General features: G+C 58.1%; 1 protein-coding gene across 5 annotated transcripts in view; it reads right to left on the minus strand.

Moving 5' to 3' along the window:
- ADGRL1 (adhesion G protein-coupled receptor L1) overlaps nt 1-5,892 on the minus strand; it is a 47,301-nt gene extending 41,409 nt beyond the window's left edge. For 3 of the 5 annotated variants that reach the window (XM_067032682.1, XM_059059747.2, XM_067032681.1), the window contains exon 1: nt 4,798-5,890. The gene's annotated coding sequence lies outside the window, so the exon portion shown is untranslated. Of the gene's footprint in view, nt 1-4,797 lie in introns of all 5 variants that reach the window. The other 2 variants (XM_067032683.1, XM_067032685.1) reach the window with 2 other exon arrangements.
- Nucleotides 5,893-14,075: the final 8,183 nt, after the last annotated feature.

Raw genomic sequence — 14,075 nt, forward strand, 5'->3', positions numbered from 1 at the left:
CTGTCTGGGTCTTCACAGAGGGACTTTGCCGACCCCTGATCTAGAGCAGTGGTTCTCACCTGGGAGGGCGCACAATTTTGCTCCTCTTCCCAGGCTCTTTGGCAATGTCTGGAGACATTTTTAGGTGTCACAACAGGCGGGGCGGGGGGGGGGCGGTGATGCTACTGGTATCTAGAGGGTTGAGGCTAGGGATGCTAAAAAGTCCTATGACGCACAGGTCACTCCCCCTGCCAAGAATGACACAGCCCCCATGTCAGGAACGCCACAGCTGGGAGATCCTGCCCTGGGCCCCTCGGCTGTCTGCACCACCTCCCCGACCCTGGACAGGAGCACCCACCTGGCTGCCTGGCTTACTGGGTATTTTTAGCCTCTGAGGGAGAGGCCCTGGCTATTTTTAGCTTTGGGGGGGTGGGCAAGGCTATTTTTAGCCTGGGCATCTATTTATTGCAATTTTTATCTTCCCCAAATTTTGGAGTTGCTGGGGAGGGTGGCAGGGGGGGCTTCTACTTGGCTAATTCCCCAGTGCCAGGACAGACCACTGAAACAAGGGTGGGGGTCCCATCATCCCGTGAGAGAGAGCCTGGGTTAGTGTCCCCACAAAGGAGGGGTTGCTCAGTCCTTGACCATGGCACTCCTACCCCTGGCAAGGGCAGGGGGCCCCCACATTACCCTCCAGGCTCTAAACCCTATATGCACGCAGCCCTGCGGGGGAGCCGCCTGCCCACGCTGACACCCTCACAACTCAAGGGCACCCATGAGGCCACCTCAGGGAGAGGCCTCACAGGTGTCTGCATGGGACAGGTGCAGAGCTGGCCTGGTCTGGCCCCTGGTGGGTAGCCCTGGATCCCCCAAAGGGACCGGGGTCGATGGGGAGCCCTCACTGTGCAAAGCCTGGGGGGAATCCCCTGGGGTCTCCAGTCCTTTGAGAGGCCCCCTCCCACTTACTCAGCTAAGAGTTCTTGAGCACCTACTGTAGGCCAGGCACTCCGCTAAGAGTTCTTGAGCACCTATTGTAGGCCAGGCATAAGTCTGGGCACCTGGCATCCGAAAGCAAACCAAGTAACGAATTCCCTGAGCACTTGGATCCTGGTCGGGGAGACAGACGATAAACAAACAGGTACAACAAATCAGGAAACCACGGAGTGTGTGAAAAGCCATCAGCGCTACGGGAAGTCAGGAGGCGGGTGGGAGGCTGCAATTTTAAACAGGTTGCATGGGTAAAGGTTACTGAAGAGGTGACATCTGAAGCGGGTGAGGGAACAAAGTCTTTGCAGATGTCTGGGTGAGGGGTCCAAGTGAAGGAGCGGCCAGTGCAAAGGTCCTGGGGTAGGACTGCGTTTAGGAGCAGTGAGGAGAGGGGGGTGAGGGGGAAGAGGTGACAGGGAAGGTCATGCAGGTTTGGACCACAGGACACTCCATGGGATTAGGATCTGCTGTGGTGCCAAGACGCAGGGGCTGCTGTTTTCCGAGTCAAGGGCTGCCTCTCCCCAGCTGGGACTCTGGCCCTTCTGGATGGGGAGACATAAGCCTTCTCCCCCACTGCTACGATAGGAGCCCCTTGACTGAAATTGATTTTGTCACTAGACTGTGTGCTCCCCGAGGACAGGACTGGGGCACTGTCCCCACGGCGTCCCCAGCGCAGCGCCTAGTGAAAAGACACTTGGCAAATATTCACGGATTTCATGAAAAGGTGCACCCAGCCTCGCTCCAAGGAGCCCTACATACATACACCCGGGAGCATGCCTGCAGGTACCCACAAGATGCAGAGAGCTGCTCATACATGGAAACACACACACACACACACAGTGCCAGCCCCTCTGCAAAACTCACAAACACTAGCACACAGGAGACCCTTATGAACATAGGACCAGCCTGTCGGACACGTGGCCGGCTGCACACAGGCTCGTCCAGGTCACCATCCAAATCACACAGAACAGGTACACACAGGTGCAGACAGATGTGTAACAGAGGACTGGATTCTAGGGGCAGAGTGGGAGCCACTTCCAGACCTCTGTTCAGCAGCCCCCTCCCACCTGGGACCCCACTTTCTTTTTCATCAGGGTGGCCAAGGCGAGAGCTGGGAGGAGTGCTGGTGCAGTCAGGTTCAGTTCCAGACCCAGGGAACCCCCATCTCAGGAGCACACACCCCCCCGCCCCCGCCTCCCTGGAGGGTCTGGAGGAGGGGAAATGTCTGGCGTCTGGAAATTGAATCCTCGAAGAGGAGCCCACACAGAAACCAGAGGCTTCTGTGTGTCCTTGGCCACACATCTGGCTGGAGAGGTAGGAGGGGGGCAGACTGAAAACTTCGGCTGCCCGAGGCCAGAGGGTGGGGACATCGGGCACCCAATCTGGGGCCAAGCGGCACAGCCTCCTGGGATCGGCACCCCCACCCCCAGATGCCAGCCTGGGCACCCAGGGAGAACGCAGATGCCAGACACAGGCAGCAGGCAGCCCCGCACACGCAGGTGGACCCCAGGCCGGGGCCAGATCGCTTGATGCGAACAGACTCCAGAGCCGCCAGGGCGCCCGCTGGCCCCTCCCCCACTGGCCGGTAGGGTCCTCCTTGGGCCCCCCCAGGAGAAGAGGCTCCCCAGGGCAGGCTGGGAATAGAAACCAGCCTTCGAGTCTCCTGCCTTCCACCTCCTCCCCGCAGGCCCCACAGCCCAGATGCGCCAGTCCCCAACTACCTGCCCTCCCCCAACCCTGGACATCGTCTCCACGTCCAAGGGCAGACAGAGCACGGGTGATCCTGCCTTAGGCCAGCTCCCCACGAGTGGATGCTGGGATGGGCACCCCCTGGAGTGAGGGAGGGCCTGGTAGGGAGGGCGTTGGAGGGCAAGAGTAACAAGCATGGGGTGAGCTAAGGCCCCTGTGGGAGGTCAATGAGGAAGAGGAGGAAGAAGGTGGCAATGCCAGCAGGAGGGCCGGGCACTCACACGTGAGCACACACGTATGTGCTCGGTGCGTGGGGGCCATTGCTGCCAGCCAGGGATCGAATTAGTTCCCTTTTCTTTTTTCCAGATGATTTTTCACCTCTGTAATTAATGGGCAAGTCAGTTCTGAACAGCATGGCAGGCAAATTACTAGTTAGGAAGATCACGGATAACTTTCTCGATATGATAATGGAAGTTGTATTCCTTCTCTTCGTCTCCCTGTTTTCATCCTACTTTTAAGTAATAAATTTGGCATTAGAGGGAGGGGAGTGGGGAGGAAGGAGAAGTCACATGCCCCCAGAGCTGGGTCCTGACCCAGGCCGACCCGGAGTCCTCAGCCCCTGGCCATGGGGCAGATGGAGAGGATGAGAGCCGGGGATGCTCCACGGGGCACCCTGACACCCCGATGACCGTTTCAGGGCATCAGGCCTAGGAGACCACGTGGAGGGCAGGGAGCCCCCGGGCTGCAAGCCAGGGTGAAGGAGTTGGGACTGGGGTCAGGTTACAGGCTTATGCCGGCCCTTGGGTGCCGGAGAGGGGAGCAGAGATCAACGGCCTCTCCCCAAAGAGGATCGAGATCCACAGGCCCAGAGCAGATATCCACTCTCGAGCGTAGTACCCCACACCTATCCTCACACTGTCCAACCCCCTCTCCCCGATGACTCCTGAAGCAGCTAAGAGAACAGGGCAAGCAAAGAGAGAGAGAGAAAGAGAAAGAGAGAGGCGAAGAGACAACCAGCCATCTTGGCAGCCATTTTGAACCCCTCCCCCTGCTCCCCCCTGCACACCACATGTTTGGCCCTGGGTCCTGCAGGAGCCAGAAGGAAAGGGGGCCCTGTTCTTAAGGCTGGGATGGAGGGACACCCACTCAGCTGCCATGACTGTGCGGGGGAGGGGTGGGGGAGGAAGGAGTGGACTGCGGGGAAGGTACAGTGAGGTGCTGGGTTGGGATGGGGCTGGGTGCTGACCGAGACCGGAAGGCTAGGGACAGGGTTGTGCGTGCGGGCTGTGTGCGGCTGGCTGTCTTCAGATGGGTGCCAGGGGTGCACTGGAGAAATGCCTGTGGGGCCACTTTTTGGCCAGGGCTGGAGCACACACAGCGCTGCCCACCCTCTTCTGCACGGACTCCGTCACAGGACCCTCAGATGGAAAGATGACAATTGAAACCCCAGGCTTTACCCAATGAACACCTGGGAGAGAGGGAGGGCTTGCTCTCAAAGCCCGAATCCGGGTGGATTAAACCCAACGGCTTCCCACGCTTAACCGGGTACCGCGGAGAGAAGATGCTCTCAGTGGCTACAGCCGGCCAGACACCCAGACAGACCCCTCCCCATCCCCCGCGCCTCTGCCTCCCAGAGAAAAACAACCCCCAGCCCGGCATCCTGCGGTGCCAGCCCCCAACGCGGCTCCTCTGGGGGCCGGGGCCCGCGCGCGGCGCGCACACGCACCCTCTCCGCTCACACCCAAACACCTACACAAACAGGGCGCCAAGCACCCGCGCGCACACGCACCGGGGACACGCAGGCACCGCCGCGCCGCTTCCCCACAAAGGCTGGCGCGCGCGCGGGCACACGCAGCCACGCGCGGGCACACTCGCGGTCCCCTCCCCCCACCGGGCACCCCGCGGCCGCGCATCCGCACCCCTGACACTCCATGGGGGCTGCCCCTCCCGGTCCCCTGGCCGGTGCGGGTGAGGTGCAGGCCGCCCTCGATTCCCCTCGCGCTCCTGTGCGGTGACCCGCGGCTCCAGCATCCCCTCCCCCTTCCCGGCTAGCACAGGCCCCGGCTCCCATCCTCCCTACCTCGGCCCACACACCTGGCTCAGGTACGGCGTCCCCCTCACCCTGGGCCCGCAGACACTCACCTGTCCAGCGCCGCTCCGGGGTCGACTTTGCGCGTCTCTCCTGCGGCTTCGCGAACCCAGGCCCCCCGCCCGGCACATCTCCCGGAACCGGGGCGGGGGTTAAACGGGCGAGGGTTGGCGGGGCCCAGCACCGCCGCCACCAAACAAAAATTAAAAAAAAAAAAAAAAAAAAGCGGATTACACAACTCCAAAGGCGGCCCCCTCGCGGCAGCGGAGACTCGGGGCTGGGGGCGACCGGGTCCGCGCCCTTCCCAGGGAGGGAGGCGGCGGAGGCGGCGGGGCGGGGGCGGTGTCAGAGCTCCGGGGGCTGGGGCGAGGCGGAGCCCCCCGAAGAGGCGCTAGCAGCTGCCCGCATCTCCCCCGCAGCTCCGCGGCCCCGACGGAGGCTGCACGTGTGCGCCCAGGCGACTTCCCAGCCCCCTCCGACGGTGGCAGCCGAGGGGTTAACGGGGCAGCTGGGGCGCCCCTGCAGCCCCCCGCCGTCCGGCGGCGCCGCTCCGGGGCCCGCGGGGCCCCATCCGCCGGGGCCTTCTCGGCAGACAGCGGGGCGGGGGCGCCGCAGCGCCGACAGCTCCCGCGCCGACGGCTCGGGCTCCCCGCAGTGGCCGCAGGGGGGCTCGGATAGGGGGCGGGCGCCGCGGAGCTTGAGGGGGGGCGCGGCTGTAGGCGGGCGAGGCGGTGTCGCGCCCCCGGGGTGGTTGGAGGGGGGGCACCCAGCCGGGCCCGTGGGCACCGCAGGACTCGCGGACAGAGCCGGTGCCGGGCACCAGCAATGACAAGCCGCCTGCTCGCCCCTCTCTCCGGCGCACCAGCTCCAGGAGGGGGGCGCGGGCGCGCGTAAAACGCGGCGCGGAGCCGCCGCCCTGGACCGGCCGCAGCAACCTGCCCGAGCGCACGGGGGGCCGGCCCGAAAACCCGGGATGGACTTTCCTCCCCTTCGCCCCCTCTAGCCCTTCTGGAAAAACGGGGAGAGGGAAGGAGACGAGCTGGATGCCGGCGTTGGAACGGGAAGTGGGGGAGGGGAGACAAGCTCAAGGAAGACCCGGAGCGGATTCTGCCCGTAGCGAAGTAAAGGAAAGGCGCCGAGCCCGGTGAGGGGAGAAATGGGAGAGAACTGGAAGGGGTATGCAAAACCCGGGTTGGATTAGATAGAGATGGGAGGAACGAAGGGAGCTGCGACAAGGCCAAATGCACCCGGGGCAGGCAAATTTCGGGCCGGATTCTTCCTCTGGAGACGGAGTAATGCGTCATGCCTAATGCAGTGGGAACAAGCAAGACCTGGCCTAGAGTTCCCAGACCTGGGCTCGCAGGGGGCTCCAGGAGGGGGCTGCTTAGCGGCTGAGGCGCGTGGGCCGTCTTCCTGGCAGCGACGTGCAAGAAGGAGGGGCAAAAGGAGGGATGGACTGGGACACGAAAGGATCCGGAGCGCTGGCTGCACCGAAGCGGGCAGGTAAAAGCGGTTTCAGGATCCAGGGGTGATGCGAAGGGAATGCAATGAGGAGGCCGCTACCCTGGGAGACCAGACCTACAATGAAAGGCGAGGGAGGGCCGCAAAGTCAGGACTGGAATGTGAGGGATGGGACAAGGCCCTCCCCAGCAGAAGATCCCTGGCTACTGGACAAGGGCTTGGAGCTGACCGGGCCGGAGGAGCTGGGAGGGGGATGTTTGGGGGAGGTTAGTATCTACATAAACACCTCAAACGTCTCGCTTTGGGAGGGGGGCGGGGGAAGGAAGAAAAAAAATTGAATTTTAGGTTCTCAGCAAGAGCAAAAACTCGGTACGGATTTCCACAGCCCAGCAACTGCACTGCAGCTGGTGGACTTGAAGAAGTAGGGCAAGGAACCAGCGGGTTTCTAGGCATCTGGCCGAGTGAGGCGAGGGGCAGGTTTCAAGCTGAGGCTACCGAAGGGAGCCCCGCACCCCCCCCAAACCCCGGGGTGGGGAAGGCAGTCCGACTTGGCTTGGATCCCCAGAGCCAGAGCTGTGACTGCCAAGACCCACAGTGGGGACTATAAAACCGGGTCCTGGGCCAAAAATAGGCACTTCGGCAGAATAGACAGCTCAGCGCAGGGTGGGGGCCGAGGAAAAACTGGAGGGGGGTGGCAAGAATCTTTGAGGGGGGCGGGTACGGGAAGGTCCTGAGAGGTAAGATCCGGTGAGGATCTCGGGAGAGCGAACCTGGAAGCCTGGCATTTTATGAAAGATGGGTGCAACGCGAAGACTGATGGATGGGGAGGAGCAAATCCCTGGCTTGGATCCTCGGGGAAGGGAGTCCATCCAAGGGAGGCCTACATAGTAAACCGGCCAGTTCATACAAAGTCCGGGCTGAAACTTGGCAGACACAGAGCGGGAACAGTGGGGGGAGTAGGGCAGACAAGTCCTGATCTGGATTATAGAGGAAGGGGACTGGCTGAGGATGGGGAGGGGGGCCAACCCTTGTCTCTACCTCCAGGGAAGAGAATGCATTACCACCCCAACTTGGCTCTGCAGAATGGGTGAGGAATTGGGAAAGAGTGTGGAAGTAGCAGCGGGGCAGGTGGCGTGGTAAATACACAAAACTTGGGGCAGACTAGGATGGAAACTATGAATATCTAAGAAAGCCTAAAGGGAACATCTGCAAGTGAATTAACCTGTCCTCTAAGAATTCCTTCCCAGAAGCCTGTCCTGGTGGCTGTGGCTGAATTTAGGGAAAGGCAGAGACTCCAGACTTCCAGGCTGGCTGGGTAACCAGGGGCTACCTCTAAGGCACCCACCACCCTCCACCCCCTGCTGTGGGCAGCCATCATTTCAGGGCAGGGATTCTTATAGCCTGGAACCTGGGTCAAATCCAGCCCCCAAACTTCAGGGGTGGAGAGAGTAGGTGGGCTACCTTTGTTCCTCCTTCACACCCAGGGTTCCCTGGCTGCAGACTTTGGGCCTTAAATCTGGGTGACCCGGCCCATCAGCTGGATCTGAGGGACCAAATACGTATGAAGTTGAGGTTGGTGGCTGCGGAAAGGATCCCATCCATCTGTGGTTGGTGCAATACCAGGATGGGAGGATGGGGGAGGTTCCACGTCTCCACACATCAATTTCCCACTTTGAGGCATCTCGACAGAACCTGGTAGGACCCATGGAAGGCTTTGGGGTGCTGGGGAGAGGGGGCGGTGCCACGGGGGGCAACCAGGAACCCTCCCCCCACATCCACACAGTCAGCTTTCTATAAACCCAGCAGGACTGAAAGGGGGAAGAACGTGCATCTCAGGGAAAGCTGAGCATCTCCAGAGCCCTCTGGCTCCAAGCCTCCTCCCACCACTCCACCCTCCGGCCCTGAGCAGTCCACCCACCTCCCTCTGTGGAGCAACCCTAGGAACCTATGAGGGTGCCTGGGAGATGGCTCTAACTTGCATTCGTCAGTGGCTGCGAGAAGCAGTGTCTTTAACTTATATAAGGGTAAGGAGTGACATGCTTTAGGAACCCCCCGGCTCAGTTTGGAAAAATCCTAGCCAGGACCCCCTCCCAGCCCCTCCTATTTCTCCCAAAGCCCGTGGTCAGCGGAGCACCCCTGGTCGTGGCCGGGACCAGTTCACTAGCCTCCATTCCATCTCGGTTTTCTGGCCTCACGGGCGAGGGGCTCACGAGGCGAAGGACAAGTAGAGGCTGGGGGCGCGAAACAGCCCCAGCGCCTCTTCTCTCGCAAGACCCCGGGCTGCGCAGTCGCAGTGGAGGCCGCGCCAGCAGCCCGGCTCCGGAAACTAACGCGTCCGCGCGCGCGCAGTCTCGCTCGGGCTCTGAGTACCCAGCACTGCGCGTGTCCGTCCCCGCGCCCAGGACGCCCTACTACCAGGGCGCTCCTCGCTTCGGGCATCCTACCTTGTGCCTCGGGATTCTCACGCCCAGCGTGACCCGCGCCTTGGATACCCAACGTCCTGTGCATCCTGAGCCTGGACGTCCCACTTTTCTCTGCACCCTGTGCCAGAAAACCCCCGCACCCAGGTTGCCCCACGCCTAGGTCACGCCACGTAGCGATTCCCCGGCGTCTTGGAGACCCTACATTCTACGCACCTAGCACCTGGGGCACCCTGTACTCAGACGTGGATGGCTCTGCTCACCTGTGCCCTCTGCCTTCGCCCTGTGCCCTCCATGTGTTGTGCCCACTGCTTCAGGCTCTTACGCTGACCGTCCTGGGCGCTGCGCTCCTCCACCCTCCCCTGTCCCCAGTGCTCTGTGTCTTCTGTCTCAGGCCTGGCGCCCTCAATCATGGGTGTCTTACCTTGGGTTCCTTAGGTCCGGTGTGCGGCGGGCGTGGGGGGTGGGTGTGGGGGCACAGACCCAGAACACGTGCGAGGGGGGAGCGGGGCTTGGGGTTGGGGATGAAACACGTTCCTGGATTCAGGAACAACGCTCAGATCTCCAATGCCCAGCAGGCGTCCCCAGCCCGGCTTTTCCTAGAGCCCGCTCAGCACAGGATGTACAACCCTGAGGGTCTTCTCATCATTCGGTTCATGTATTCATTCCTTCCATTTATTCTTCAAACACAGAGGACCCCTGACGCCTTTAGTGTGGCCGGGTGCTAGGTGCTGAGAATTCCCTAGTGGCCTGGCAGCAGGACTGGAGGCCCTCTCAGGGTGCATCCGCATCCCGTGGGTAAGGCAGCCACAGAAAGCATGATGGAAGTAGCTCTGGAAAGTGAGCAGGGGGCTAGGGGAGTGGATGGTGAATCTGTCCAAGCCTCGAGGGGTGGGGTTCTGTGTGCCCCTGGCTCTCCTGGACGCTCCCTGTGCCTCTATCTTGGGCAGTGACTGAGCCCTGTTCTGTCCTATGCCTTCACTCAAATGAAAAGCCAGGTAAAGTGGTCTCAGAATTGAGCTGGGAGGATATTGCGTGGGCGGGGATTAATTCCAACTGCTATCTTTGGGTGAGGGAGGGACAGGTAAGCATTCAGTCAACAAGCATGTACTGAGCACCTCCTAGGTGCTGGGGACACAGCAGTGAACAAGGCAGACAAGCTTCTCTGTTCTCGGGGCTGACATTCCAATCAGGAAGACAGATGAGAAATCAGACAAAAGATACAGGGTGTCAGATGATGATAAGTGCTATGGAAGAAAATTAAGGAAGGAAGACAGAAATTTTAGATAGAGGAGGTCAGGGAAGACCTCACCGAGAAGATGGTATTTGGGTAAAGACCTGAAAGACATGGGAGGAGTCCTGGGGAGATCTGGGGGAAGGGGGTTCCAGGCAGAGGGAACAGCCCATGTAAAGGTCCTGAGGCAGAAACGTGCTGGGTGTTCAAAGGATCCATGAAAGGGCCTGTGTGGCTGGACGGAGGGAGTAAGGGCAAAAGGAGGAGGAGGTGAGGGTAGGGAGGTCATGAGCCAGATCGTGCTGACCCAGTGTGCTTCGGAGAGAACTGATTTTTGCTTGGAGTCAGCTGGGAGCAATGGAAGATTCTGAACAGAGGAGGGATGTGCCCTGACTTTGATGTTCACAGGTGCCCTCTGGCCCTGGTGGGGGAACAGAGTGTGGGGGTCAAGAGCAGAAGTTGAGGGACCAGGGAGGAGGCGACTGCACTGTTCCAGGTGATCAATACTGGGGTAGGAGCAGGGAGGTGACAGAGGTGAACACCGGGAGGATTCTGGGTATACTTTGAAGGTGGAGCAGATATATTGGAAGTAGGATGCAAGGGAAAGAGGCAGGTCAAAGCCTGTGGCCTGAGCACCTGGAAGGATGGAGACTCTCGAAGGAGGGGTGGTTTTGGAGGTTAGATCCAGGAGTTACATGTGGTTTAACAGATATTCAAGTGGAGGTGTCTGAGTAGGTGACTGAGGAGAGACCCAGGCTGGCTGAGAAGTGGACCGAGTCTCATTTAGTCTTTATTTTTTTGGCTTTTTAAAACAGCTTTATTGAGGTATAATTCACATATCATACAATCTACTAGTCTTTTTTAAAAAAATGGTTATCTTTATTGTTTTTTTAAATTTTTTGTTGCACCGCATTCAGGATCTTAGTTCCCTGACCAGGGAAACCTGTGCCCCCTGCAGTGGAAGCATGGAGTCTTAACCACTGGACCACCAGAGAAGTCCCTCATTTACTATTAATGATCACCCTGTGAGGTACTTTCTCCCCATGTTACAGAAGGGAAAACTGAGGCTTGCCTAAGTAATTAAAAAAATTGAAGTCAGCTTCTGAGCAGGACTGCCTCACCCAGGACCTCGCTTGGAGCCGCTGCCCTGCTACTCAAGTGTTGGTGGTCGCCTGGCTCCCAGCTTCCCTCTGGCTCATGCTCAAACACCCACAGATGGAGAAAGTGGATGCTAAGCTCCAGACAGGGCAAGCACTGGGATGAGGTGAATGAGGCACTTCCTGGGCCACAAAACTTAAGAGGATGCCCAAAAAACTCAGCGATCAAGAAAAATAATATTGCAATGCAATATTTAAAAAACCCAAAATTCATGTAAAAAATCCACACTGACCAAACTAATCAACTTTTAAAATAAAGGCAGGATCAATATGAGTGCTGTATGGAGCCACGTTGGAGCCTGAGGGGAAAGGAAATGTCGGGAAAACTGGTGCTATCTTTTTATTGAAGATTTTGACATTTTGTTCATCATGAATTTTTGCATGAATTTTTTTTTTTAAGTATTGCATTAAAATATGCTCCCTCTTTTTTTGCCTCACCCTGGTCCGACACTGGTTCCAGGTCCTGTTTTGGAAGCTGAGGGTATGATGGTGAATAAGAGGCACAAAGTCACTGTCCCCCTGGAGCTTGCACTTTATTAGGGAGGCCGGTGATTCACTAGTAACAAGAAGAAAATTTCAGAACGTGAACAATTCTATGAAGGAAAAAGCAATGAGGAATCATGAGATGGGATGTAGGTGAGTATGATTTAGGGTAAAGTGGCTGGGAGGGTTGTGCGTGTGGAGACGTTTGAGCTGAGACCTGAAAGCGGAAAGGAGCTCATCATGTGCAATCTGGGGGAAGCGTGTTCCAAGAAGAGGAAACAGTAAGTGCAAAGGTCCTGTGGTTGGAACAGACAGGACTATTTGAACAGCAAGAGGGCCAGCTTGGTGGGACCACCAGACACAGCCCGAGAGGCTGTGGGGAGGGTCTGGATTAGATTCTCAGTGACAGGAGGAGCTAAGGGAAGACTATGAGCAGGGGGGTGGCATGGTCTTGTTTGAACATTTAACAGATCATAGGATCAATAAATATAACATAGAATTACCATATGAGCCGGCAATTCCACTCTTAAGTAAGTACCTGAAAGAATTGAAAACAGGTACCCAAATAGATACTTGTACACCAGTGTTCACAGCAGCACTATTCACAGAAGCTTGAAGATGGAAACAACCCAAATGTTCATCCATGGTTGATCAGATACATAAATGTTGTATAATCATTATTCACCCGTAAAAAGGAATGAAGTTCTGATACATGCTACAATGTGGATGAACCTTGAAAACATTATGATGAGTGAAAAGAAATCAGACCTAAAGGTCATGTATTGTATGATTCCATTGATATGAAATGTCCAGAACCGGCAGATCCATAGAGACAGAAAGCAGATTGGCGATCACAAGGGGCTGGGGGAGGGGGGAGGGCAAGTTACTGCCACTGGATACAGAGTTGCCTTTTGGGATGATGAAAATGCCTTGGAACTAGATAGAGGTGATGGTTGTACAACGTTATAACATTGTGAATGTACTAAATACCACTGAATAGTTCACTTTAAAATGGTTAGTGGTTAATTTTGTGTTTTGTGAATTTTACCTCAGTTAAAACAAAATTATAGAGAGGATTTGAGAGGGAGCCAGGAGACTGGGGAGATGGATTTCACAGTCAATGCAGGTGAGGGCGATGGAGGCCTGGAACAGGATGCTGGGGAGAAGTGGTCAGATCTGAGGCATAGGGTCAGAGCCAACAGGATGCCCTCCCTCCATGCATCCCCCTCCCCCATCAGGACTACTCACATGTCACCTCTTGATCACACTATTGAAAACTGCAAACACTCCACCATCCTCACTCCCGGAAGGCAGGAGTCCAGGAAGCCTCCCCGGTCCTGTCTGAGCAACAGCAGGCAGGCAGCAATGGTTTTGGGGAGGCCAGTTGGGCTGCGCTTCCCACCCCGGCCGCTAGGGGCCGCTGCCCCGCTGCTCTGCGGCCGCCAGGTGAGGAGGCCCCGCCTCTTCCCCACCAGGTGCGCTGGAGGCAAGTCCCAGGGGCCAGGGGAGGAGGGTGAAGAGCACAGGGCCGGGGGAGGAGTCCGGGGTGAGGAGACGAAGTGGCGGTGAAGGGAGAGAGCTGAGCGTGTCCGACTTGGGGGCTGCTGAAAGGGGGGAGAAAAAAAAGCCATGGGGAGGTTGGAGGAGTCAGGTAAGGAGCAGAAGAGATGGCTGGCTGAGTGCTTGGGAGAGAGGAGGGGTGAGGAGGGAAAGCTGAGGGGTCTGGCGGAGGGCGGGGGTGGAGGGTGGAGGTGGGGGACTACCGAGGGCCTAGAGCACAGTTGGTGGAGGGAAGACAAGTGAGGAGTCAGGGAGAGTCCTGGAGGTGAAGGACGTGACTGGGGGACATTTGGACAGTGCATGGGCGGCTGGGATAGTTGGGGAGTGGGCCTGGCCTGTGAGAAATTAAGGACCCCATGGAAGGGGCCCTGCATTTTGCCAGCCATTGCTGGTATAGACTGTGGGGGGACGGGCAAGGAGGGTAGTTTCTCAGGCCTTGACCCCTAGGGCCAGCAATGGGGAAAGAGCTTCTGAGGAGTGAAGTGTGCATGTCCAGCTCCGTCTAGGAACCCAGCTTGCTTCTACAACCTGGCAGGAGGGCTCTCCTCTCTCTTCTTCATGCCCCATGCCCCATGGCCAGCAGTCACTGTGCATTGCGTTGAGTGGTGGGCAAATGAAGGAGACAGATTCAGTCCTGCTTGACTGGGAACTGGTAAGGAATCCACGATGTGAGGGATGGAAGACAGGGGCTGTGGGAGAGTTCAAGCTGGAAGCCCTACCCAGCCAGGGGGCTCAGAGAAGGTTGCCCTGGGGAAGTAACCTGTAAGCAGACAGCAGGAACCCACCAGCTGAAGATAGAAGACCCTGGTGGTCTGGGCAGAGAGGAGGTTCTGAGGATGTTGCCAAGAAAAATGCCAGCAGGGTCCAGGCTGCAGCAGGGCAGGAGGAAGGTAAAAAGTGATTCCCGAACTTGCATGAGCCCAGGACAGGGGCCTGAAGGCCAGATGCTGACAAGGGAAGAAAACCAGAAATGGGGCAGGTGAGAGGCAGCGAGGAGGGAGGGTGACAGCCGTGGG

This window comes from Kogia breviceps, chromosome 4, assembly GCF_026419965.1.
Source record: "Kogia breviceps isolate mKogBre1 chromosome 4, mKogBre1 haplotype 1, whole genome shotgun sequence".
NCBI classification, from domain to species: Eukaryota; Metazoa; Chordata; class Mammalia; order Artiodactyla; family Physeteridae; genus Kogia; species Kogia breviceps.